This window comes from Triticum dicoccoides, chromosome 4B (genome assembly GCF_002162155.2).
Source record: "Triticum dicoccoides isolate Atlit2015 ecotype Zavitan chromosome 4B, WEW_v2.0, whole genome shotgun sequence".
NCBI lineage: Eukaryota > Viridiplantae > Streptophyta > Magnoliopsida > Poales > Poaceae > Triticum > Triticum dicoccoides.
Window position 1 is genome coordinate 424,548,174 of NC_041387.1, and position 11,628 is coordinate 424,559,801.

Sequence of the window (11,628 nt, forward strand, 5' to 3'; positions counted from 1 at the left end):
TCTCTCTCTCTCGTGTTCTCTCTCGTGTTCCATCTATGGCACGATCTTGATGTATCCCGAGCTTTGCTATTGTAGTTGGATCTTATGATGTTTCTCCCCCTCTACTCTCTTGTGATGAATTGAGTTTCCCCTTTGAAGTTATCTTATCGGATTGAGTCTTTTATGAGAACACTTGATGTATGTCTTGGTGATCAACTTGCGGGTTTCGTGACATTGGGAACCTATGCATAGGGGTTGGCACACGTTCTTGACTCTCCAGTAGAAACTTTGGGGCACTCTTTGAAGTACCTTGTTTTGGTTGGATGAATCTGAGATTGTGTGATGCCTATCGTATAATCATGCCCACGGATACTTGAGGTGACAATGGAGTATCTAGGTGACATTAGGGTTTTGGTTGATTTGTGTCTTAAGGTGTTATTCTAGTACGAACTCTTTCATAGATTGATCCAAAAGAATAACTTTGAGGTGGTTTCGTACCCTACCATAATCTGTATGTTTGTTCTCTGCTATTAGTGGCTTCGGAGTGACTCTTTGTTGCATGTTGAGGGCTTGTTATATGATTTATCTATGTTATTATTGTTGAGAGAACTTACACTAGTGAAAGTATGAACCCTAGGCCTTGTTTCCTATCATTGCAATACCGTTTACGCTCACTTTTATCATTAGTTACCTTGCTGTTTTTATTATTTTAGATTACAAAAACCTATATCTACCATCCATATTGCACTTGTATCACCATCTCTTCGCCGAACTAGTGCACCTATACAATTTACCATTGTATTGGGTGTGTTGGGGACACAAGAGACTTTTTGTTATTTGGTTGCAGGGTTGTTTGAGAGAGACCATCTTCATCCTACGCCTCCTACGGATTGATAAACCTTAGTTCATCCACTTGAGGGAAATTTGCTACCGTCCTACAAACCTGTGCACTTGCAGGCCCAACAACGTCTACAAGAAGAAGGTTGTGTAGTAGACATCACATGCCGGATACACCAATAAATTCGACCGGACCGAATATAATGTAGCCCGGCACAGAGGCGCGGCACACCCCCAATGCTTCACTGATGAAGTAATGGATCATGAATTCCCAGAAGGGTTTAAACCCGTGAACATTGAATCATATAACCCAACAGCCCGGAGAGTCAGCCAGGAAATTTTGGACTCGGTTCCTAACTAAAAAGAACCAAATTGTCGACTGTCCGGATGTCGAAGCCCTAGCGGTCTTTAAGCATAACATCTATGACGAGTGCCTTGCCCAACATCTCAGCCAAGAAAAGCCAAAGTCCATGGCAGCCCTGATGACACTCATGACCCGCTTCTGTGCGGGAGAGGATAGTTGGTTGGCTCGTAGCAACAACACAACAAGCAATCCTGGCACATCAAAAACCAGAGATAGCAACGACAAAACACGACGCAACAAACACAAGCGTCACAAAAACGGTGATAGCACCAAAGACACAGCAGTCAACGTCGGATTCAGTGGCTCCAAGTCCGGTCAGCGAAAAAGCCATTCAACAAAATCAATTCAGGTCCGTCCAGTTTGGACCGCATACTCGACCGTCCATGCCAGATTCATGGCGCCCCAGGAACACCAACCAATCATACCAATAGAGAATGTTGGGTCTTCAGACAAGCCGACAGATCAGGTGCCGAAAACAAGGGGAAGGGGTCTCAAAGCAACGATGATGACGAGGAGTCCCGATCACCGAATATAGGAGGGCAAAAAGAAATTTCCCCCGCAAATCAAAACGGTGAACATGATAATCGTCACCCACATTCCCAAGCCGGAACGAACGAGCACTCCTACGGATGTCGACTTAACGGAGCCAGTCGCCCCACAATACAACCTACGGCCGATCACCTTCGATCGTAAGGATCGTTCGGCCAATACCGATCAGGGCAATCCGGCCGCACTCGTCCTTGACCCAATAATTAATGGATTCCACCTCACACGAGTCCTCATGGACGGAGGCAGCAGTTTAAACCTACTATATCAGGACACAGCGTGCAGGATGGGTATCGATCATTCGATAACCAGGCCCACTAAAACCACCTTTAAAGGTGTCATACCAGGTGTGGAGGCCAATTGTACAGGCTCCATCACTCTAGAGGTAGTCTTCGGATCACCAAACAATTACCATACCAAAGAGTTAGTCTTCGGCATCGTCCCCTTCCGCGGTGATTATCAGGCACTGCTTGGACGTACCACGTTCGCTCGATTCAACGTGGTACCACATTATGCCTACCATAAACTCAAGATGCCCGGTCCACGCGGCGTCATCACGGTTAAAGGCAGGGCCGAATTCCCCCTCACTACCGAGGAGTCTACCGCCGCTTTAATAGCAGAAGCAATGAATGGCACCTTTCAATCGAACCTTGAGTCCACGGCCAAGCTCCCGGACACCGCCAAAGGAGTCCGAACAACTGCGCGGCAGGATAGACCGGCTCGTTCAGAGCTCAATTAAAACACTGCGCCAAAAGTTAAAACAAGCCACATACTGCGGCTCGACCGCTCTGTGGCACAAAACCATTTCTTACATTTTCTTCGCAGGTTCACCTTTGCGTAGGCCAGGTCGGATGGCGTGGAAACAGTTCAAGCGCGAAAAGGAATATCTAGATATTCCCCTCGGCGATCATCTGACTACACTACCGGATCCGCATACAGCTTCCTCCCGCCTGGTCTCAGCAAGTTCCGCAGTTATATTTCCTTTTATCACATTACCCGTACTCATACGCATCGACGTATTATTCAAATGCAACATGTGGATTTATATGATGCTTATCTGCTGTTATTTCTTATTGAAAGTCTTTTGTCAAAAGACAGCGGCATATCAAGATATGCCTTAATATGCCAGGGGCTTCATTATACCCATACGACGGCAAAAAAGTCCGAACACCTTCGCGGCACTTCGGCACCCCAAACTTATAGCATTATATGCATCAGCTCTGAATCATGTCTTGGGTCAATAGTTGGGTTTGCCCGGCTCCTATGTTTTGGTACCTTACGTTCCGCTATATCGGCTAAGGTAGCACAGGGAGAACTACTGTGATTGTGTCCCAGTTCTTCCAGACGAGCACCTTAGTAGAGAAAGCCGAAAACTGACTGGCATGATGCAGCGAGAGCTGGTCAACTGTTCGAGAGGTTGTAAAATCTTTAAGGATTTCTTCCGCATAATGCCATAACCAATGCAGCATGCGAAGGATCAGCTTTTCTTCCGATCAGGCGCTTATAGAGCCCCTCATGCGGTCTTTCGAACACCAGGGGCTACGCCTACCTTCCTTTTATAACTCCTATGGCTAAGTGAGAGCGATAAAGCCCTATAGTCTGACTGCCTGGTTCGCTGTGCTGAACACCTCCTTCATGGACCCAAAAATGGGATAAAGATTGCTCAGGTTTATCCCGAACACCCCCGTACTTACTACATGGGGGCAGAAGCCGACGACTGGCCAACTCTCAGGATTAGTATATAAAAACGGCCGCACAGGAGGAAAAACTTTCAAACGACAAGCAATAAATAATAGAAATGACCTTGATCAAACATTACAAAGGACAAACATGACCGTATTCATGGAAATATAATGTCCTTGGTGCATTGCTCCGCCGCAAGGCGGGCTCCTTTCAAGACACCTTCATAATACAGCTCGGGCTTGCGGTGCTCCTTTCCCTCTAGCGGTCCCTCAGTCATCAGCTTTTCCACATCCATCTTCCCCCAATGCACCTTTGCGTGGGCGAACGCCATTCGCGCACCTTCTATGCAGACCGACTGCTTGATGACTACGAGTCAAGGGTAGGCACTCATAAGCCGCTTCACAAGCCCGAAGTAACTACTCGAAATCGGCTCGGCGGGCCACAGCCGGATAATCAAATCCTTCATGGCTAGCTCAGTCGCCTTATGCAGTTCGACCAGCTGCTTCAGGTGATCGGAGAAAGGCACCGGATAATTCGGCACCAGATACTGCATCCAGAAGAGCTTATCCGCAGTATTCCTCTCTTCGGCTCGGTAGAATTGGGCGACATTAGATATGCTACATGGCAGCTCCACAAATACCCCTGGAGAAATCAGAATTTAAATTCTCAACTTGATTTTCTCCTCTCAAATACCCGCTTTGCATAGAAAAAGCCTTACCAGCCGCAATCTTCGTCGCCTCCTGGATTTCCTTCAGGGCACCTTGGGCTTCCCCCCGGGCATCACTTGCATCTTGGCGAGCATGGGAGAGTTCGGATTCTTTCCCTGATAAACTCTGCTCCAAGGTCTCGCATTTCTTCATGGCCTCTTGAAGCTCTCGCTTAGCCTCAATAACTCTGGCCTCGTGCTTCTCACGAAGATCCTGCTCTGTGGCTGCCTTCTTCTCGGCTTTGGCCACAACCTTTTTAAGAGCCTCAATTTCGGCCGTCGCCCCTAGAGCACATTACAAAAATATTTTCATCCTGCACACTTATTCATTTGTGCTAAATAAACAAGGTTTTTGTATACCTTAGTTATCCTCCAGCTGTTTCTGCACTCGGCCAAGTTCTCCTTCGGCCCGCTCCAGACTATGCCTCAGTCCGGATACTTCCACAGCATGAGAGGCGGCAGACGCTAAAGACGCTTGCTTATTCAAAAAGAGATAGATGTCATCAAGTAAGTCTCCTGCGAACATATATTTGATCCTCTGTCCGGTCCTTTCTTGCAACGAACATTGTATTAGGGGCTGCTATCTATACCATGACACTATTCCAAACCTCATAAAACATACCTCAAAGCCTCTCATGAGGCTGATATAGGATTCATTCAGTCCACTCTCGGCGGACTGAATCTTCTCAATCACCGCACCCATAAGGGCACAGTGTTCATCAACGATGGCGGTGCTCTTCAGCGCCGCTAACAAAGCATCCGGCACCTCTGGTTGGACAGAGGTTGCCGGTGGAACAGACACACCCCCTTCAGTCGACGGAGGCCGCCTGTCTGATTCTGGGGCCTTATTGGGCTCTAGTATCATGTTCAGCATGGGGCTAGATTCAAAGCGACCCCCGCCGTCGACATCCACGGGAGCCTTCTCTCATGTGTGTTCGGACCCTAAAGTTTGGCCTCCTGGCGCCGCCTTTGCAATCTCCCCTCCCCCTCCGTGGCCAGGGTCCTTCTGGGACGAAACCTCGGTGTCATCCACATGTCTGGGGGAGGGGGCCTTCGGGGGTGTCCCGCTCTCCATAGCATCCGAACCCAGCAAATCCTCCGACGAGGGTTGTTCGGCGCGGCACCTCGCAGGACTGTAAAAAGTATGGCTCCCATTAAAATGTTATGCTACGACAAGTATGGACGAATAAGCATGTTCAGATTTTATACTCACGAGTTCACCAGGGGCTGGGCCCTGGGATCCCACTCCGGGCTGTTATCGGCGGCGGCAGTGGACTCCTGTGGATGGGGAGTTTTTCCCCTTTTAGGCGACTCGGCCTCCAAGGATGTGGAGGCCTTCCTTTTCTTTCTTCCCCCCACAGGGGATTCGTCTCCCTCCTCCTCCTCGTCCTCTTTGGAGGAAGAATGGGCATCGGAGTCTTCGGATTTTGTGTCCAAAGCACCACGGCGATGGAGGCCGCCCCTGGTCTTCTTGGCCTTCTTTTCGGCCTTCTTCTTTGGTGCCTTGTAAGGCGCCGAGACCAGCATCTTCATTAGAAGTGGGCCGGCCGGTTCTTCTGGCAGCGGGGCCGGACAGTAGATCCGCCCTGCCTTCTTCTCCCAGCCCTAGGAAATTGGTCGGAAACACGTTAAGCATTTTCCTAAGGATATGCAAATAAAACATATGAATTGTCAATGTACAGTTACTTACCGAACTTGCAGGGCAGAACAACTTGTACCCGCGGTCCTCGGTGGAGTCCGGCCACGATTTGCCGGACTTGAAAAGCACCTTCTAGATGTCCTTATGCGAGGAGCCGAAGAGCTCTAGCAGGGTCTGGTGCTTGGCCGGGTCGAACTCCCATAAATTGCAAGCCCGGTGTTGACAAGGTAGAATCCGGCGAACTAACATCACCTGGACTACATTGACGAGCTTGATGTTCTTGTCTTCCATATCTTGGACGCGCGTCTGGAGCACTGATAGTTCATCAGACGAAGCCCAGTTCAGGCCCTTCTTGGGCCAGGACATGAGCCGCGGAGGGGCTCCGGATCTGAATTCTGGAGCGGCGGCCCATTCCTTGCCGCGCGGCTCAGTGATGTAAAACCACTATTGCTGCCACTCCTTGACGTAATCATTTAAAGTACCTGTTGGCCATGTGACATTGGGAATCTTGCTGACCATGGCACCTCCCACTCGGTGTGCTCGCCGCTCACTACCTTGGGCTTCACATTAAAAACCTTTAGCCATAAGCTAAAGTGTGGCGGGATGCGGAGAAAGGCCTCACACACGACGATGAATGTCGAGATGTTGAGGAAGGAATTTGGGGATAGATCATGAAAATCAATCCCGTAATAATACATGATGCCGCGAACGAATGGGTGAAGGGGAAACCCTAGCCCGCGGACAAAATGAGGGAGGAATACCACCCTCTCGTGGGGTTCCGGAGTGGGGATGATCTGTCCCGCCGTCGGAAGACGGTGGCCAATTCTCTTGGCCAAATACCCGGCCCCCTGAAGCTTTTTGATATCCTTCTCCCGGACGGTAGAGGCCATCCATTTGCCTCCTACTCCGGATCCGGACATTTTTGGGAAACCTTTTTAGGTGGAGAAGACGAACGCTTGGGCACTAGGGTTCAAGCGAAAAGGAATGGATGAGCAGAGGAAGAAGAAGGCGTGGGTGAAAAAGGGGGTTCTTATCCCCTTATAAAGGCAGCAGGGATCCTGCGCCTCCCCACTTGCCCGGTAAATTCGCTTATTCCCCAAGCGCCACAATTGATGGCACGGTTGGGTTACCCACACTCGTATTGATGAGAATCCCGTGATGAGGGGACACGATCTCTGCTTCGACAAGACGTGCCAATAAAACCGCCTCGCGATATGTGCGGTGGCAGGTTGTGGAAAATGGTTCGAATAAGGACCAGGCCGTGGCGTGATGTCATGTTATGAAAAGTTGTCAGCATATTAGATTTGTGGAATATTGTGCTCTCTACGGTGGTATGTGGAATTTATTTTGCAGAGCCGGACACGATTCTTGTGTTCAAAATCTTCTATGGAGTATTCGGAGAAGGAACCCGCCTTGCAATGCCGAAGACAATCTGCGTGTCGAACTCATCATCATTGAAGCCTAGTTCAGGGGCTACTGAGGGAGTCCGGGATTAAGGGGTCCTCGGACAGCCGTACTATATACTTTGGCCAGACTGTTGGACTATGAAGATACAAGATTGAAGACTTCGTCCCATGTCCAGATGGGACTCTCCTTTGCGCGGAAGGCAAGCTTGGCAATTTGGATATGTAGATTTCCTTCTCTGTAACTGACTCTGTGTAACCCTAGCCCTCCTCTAGTGTCTATATAAATCGGAGGGTTAGTCCATAGGCCAACAACGATCATAATCATAGGCTAGCTTCTAGGGTTTAGCCTCTATGATCTCGTGGTAGATCAACTCTTGTAATACTCATATCATCAAGATCAATCAGGCAGGAAGTAGGGTATTACCTCCATCGAGAGGGCCCGAACCTGGGTAAACATCGTGTGCCCCGCCTCCTGTTACCATCAGCCTTAGATGCACAGTACGGGACCGCCTACCCAAGATCCGCCGGTTTTGACACCGAAATGGCCTTTATCTTCTCCAGGTTAGCTTCAATGCCTCTGTTAGAAACCAGAAAACCCAAAAGCTTGCCTGCTGGAACTCCAAAAACACACTTGGCCGGGTTAAGCATCATCTTGTAGACCCGGAGATTATCAAAGGTTTCCTTCAAATCATCTATCAACGTCTCCTTCTCTCTGGACTTCACCACAATGTCATCCAGATAAGCATGCACATTACGCCCAATCCGATTGTGAAGACAGTTCTGCACACATTGCTGATAAGTCGCTTGGGCACTTTTAAGCCCAAAAGGCATAGACACATAGCAGAAGGCTCCAAACGGAGTAATAAAATCCGTATTCTCCTGGTCCTTAACTGCCATCTTGATCTGATGATAACCAAAATAAGCATCCAAAAAGCTCAAACACTCACAACCCGCCGTAGCATCAATGATTTGATCAATGTGAGGGAGAGCGAAAGTATCATCCGGACAAGCCTTATTTAAGTCTGTGTAATCCACACACATACGCCAGGTACCGTTCTTCTTAAGCACGAGTACCGGGTTAGCCAACCACTCTGGATGAAAAACTTCAACAATGAACCCGGCCGCTAAGAGCCGGGCCACTTCCTCACCAATGGCCTTACGCCTCTCCTCATTGAACCGCCAAAGAAACTGCTTGACCGGCTTAAATTTTGGATCAATATTGAGAGTGTGCTCAGCGAGTTCTCTCGGTATACCCAGCATGTCGGAAGGCTTCCATGCAAAGATGTCCTGGTTCTCACGGATGAACTCGATGAACGCGCTTTCCTATTTGGGATCCAGGTTCACTGATACTGAACTACTTGGATGAGTCGTCCGGAACAAAATCTACAAGTTCGGTGTCATCAGTCGATTTAAACTTCATCACCGGCTCATGCTCCATGGTTGGTTTATTCAAAGACGTCATGTCTACTGGGTCAACATTGTCCTTGTAAAACTTCAACTCCTTTGTTGTGCAAACAGACTCAGCGTAAGCAGCATCGCCTTCCTCACATTCCAGGGCTATCTTTCGACTCCCATGCACTGTGATGGTACCCTTATGACCCGGCACCTTGAGCTGCAGATAAACATAACACGGTCGTGCCATGAACTTTGCATAAGCCGGCCGTCCAAACAGAGCGTGATATGGGCTTTTGATTTTGACCACTTCAAAAGTTAACTTCTCATCCATGGAATCATGCTCATCTACAAAGGCTACTTCTAGCTCAATCTTACCCGCTAGGTACGCCGACTTACCAGGCACCACTCCATGGAAAACAGTGTTGGACATCTTAAGGTTTTTATCACTCAACCCCATGGGACGGAAAGTCTCATAATAAAGGATGTTGATGCTACTGCCTCCATCCATGAGCACTATAGTGAATTTATATCCACCAACCTGAGGTGCCACCACCAGAGCCAAGTGACCCGGATTGTCAACCCGGGGAGGGTGATCCTCCCTACTCCACAGTATCCCCAGGCGTTCAGTCTTTTTGGTTTGTTCGGTCCGGTCTTTTCGGTCTTTCAAAATTTCTGTCTCCCATAATTGAAGACCGATATAATTTCAGTCTTTTCGGTTATTCACTATTCGGTCTTCGGTCTTTACTATTCGGCCTTCGGTTGTGACCAAACAGACCAAATTAAATGCTAGAACCCAGATTTATGTTACTTCCAGTACCAATTGTATACAAACTACATAGAGTAAAGAGGTACATGTGTGCACAAAGTTGTGTGTATAGAGATAACATATGTCTGTAAATTGTCGCATGTGTACATAAGAAAAATTCAAACAAGTAACACTTGTATGCAATCTGGATGGAATACAGTACACCATATGAAAATCTTTAAATGGAAAATTAGCACTATATATAATCACCACTTCACCAGCAACAAGATTCATGCATGCATACTCATTTATATTTGACACCAGAAAGAAAGAAGATCAAGTAACATCAGCGGATCAGCCCATGGAGTCGACAAGCAGCAAACACCATCACCACTTAGTACTTGACAACATAGAACTTGACATGAAACAAATCAAGTTTAGTACATGCTTTCAATTCAGCAGCAAACAACAAACATTAAGGTCTCGCACTCTCACTCTCACTTCTCAATTCTCAAGTCTCAAGTCACAAATCAAAAGCAAAAGATGATAACTAAAACAGCATACATTCAACATGATTTTAGTTCAGCCATGAGTAGACGTGGATGTCACTTTGTTGGACGACTTGCACACTTGTTTGACTTGGCCATGGAAGAAGCAACAACACCACCATTGAACTTGCACTTTCCCTTCACCTTGTCACCAAATTCTTCAATCAACTATACAACATGTCAAGTATTCAATCAAATTTCATAATCTGGTAGCTATGGTGATATACTGATAGTGACAAATGCAATGTGCTTTTGTTGAGATCTACTAGCTAGGTCTAGTTAATTAAGAAGTTTGTCAAGTCATGCATATAAAGTTCTCCATACATTGGTTTGGTACTGATGCATGTCATGCATATTAATATCTCTACAATAAAAAAACAAATCTATTGACAAGTTGGTTGATTGTTTTACCTTTTTCTAGCACTTCTAATTCTTCCAAGTTCTCCTTGATGTCGACCGGATCTGTTGACCTTCTCAGCCAGTCTTGCGTACAAACTAAAGCTTGCACCATAGACGGAGTTAGAGATGTCCTAAAGTCATCAAGTATGCGTCCACTTGTGCTAAAGGCCGACTCAGAAGCCACAGTTTTAATGGGGATAGCAAGAATATCATGAGCCATATTTGCCAAGATTGGAAACCTAGATGAATTCTCTTTCCACCATCCTAGGATGTCAATTTTTTTGTCAGGGTCTTTAGAGTCTCTGGCAAGGTATTTTTCAAGCTTAGATTTACTACTTGCACTTCCTTCACTATTATTTTGCCTCAACCTACTTGCAATTAGTTCCTTCATCATACTTGCTCCTCCTCCTTCTATTGTTACTTGGCTAATGGATGGTGTTGTTGGTTCTGGTGTAGTCAATCTTACTCGGTATTCTTCAAACAACTCGCGAACACATTTGTTGACAGCATACCACACCTTCTCTCCAGACTCAACACCAAATATTTCCAAAGTAGTGAGCCTAGTGAAATTAGAAAGCTAATACCTTGGATCAAGAGTTGTAGCAATAAAAATGAGCAAGTTGAGATTTTCCTTCTCCTTCTCTTCCTTCTCCTTCTTCTTCCCTTTCCATCTTTCATTTACAATAGGACCCTTCTCCTTCACCTTTTCATTCTCATGCCAAGACCCCCAGTATTTGTCAAACTTTTCTTTCATCCTCTCTGCCATAGCTTTTTGCAAAGGATCTATACTGCTCATCCAATTTTGAACCAATATGTGTATATTGCCAACCTCAAAAAGAAAGTTGTTGGAAGTGACATGAAGTGAGGATGACACATGAACAGTAAGATCATAAAAATGACCAAGAAAGGCAGCCATTTTCCTAGCATTTTACCAATCCATTTCATCTGGATACCCAAATCCTCCTTTTTCTTCAGACAAGTCCAACGCATACAATGGGTCATCCTCACAGTACCTTGTAAACACCTTTGCGTAGGTGATGGCAGCCTTCAACATTATGTAAGTTGAGTTCCACCGAGTGCATACATCTACGTTCAAGAATGCCTTGCTCTTAACTTTTTCTTCCAATGCTAGCTCTTTGAATTTTACCAACCGAGAAGTCCCATTCTTGATGTATCACACATCAGCTCGGACACGTTTGATTGAAAGTTCAACTTCTTTTAGGCCATCTTGTACAATAAGGTTGACAATATGTGCCGCACATCTCATATGCAAAAACTTTCCGTAGCTATGCTAGTTTTGGCCTCAACCATGCACTTTCTCAAGTGAACAATGAAGCCATCTTTATTGCTTGCATTATCCACGGTGACTATCATAACTCTT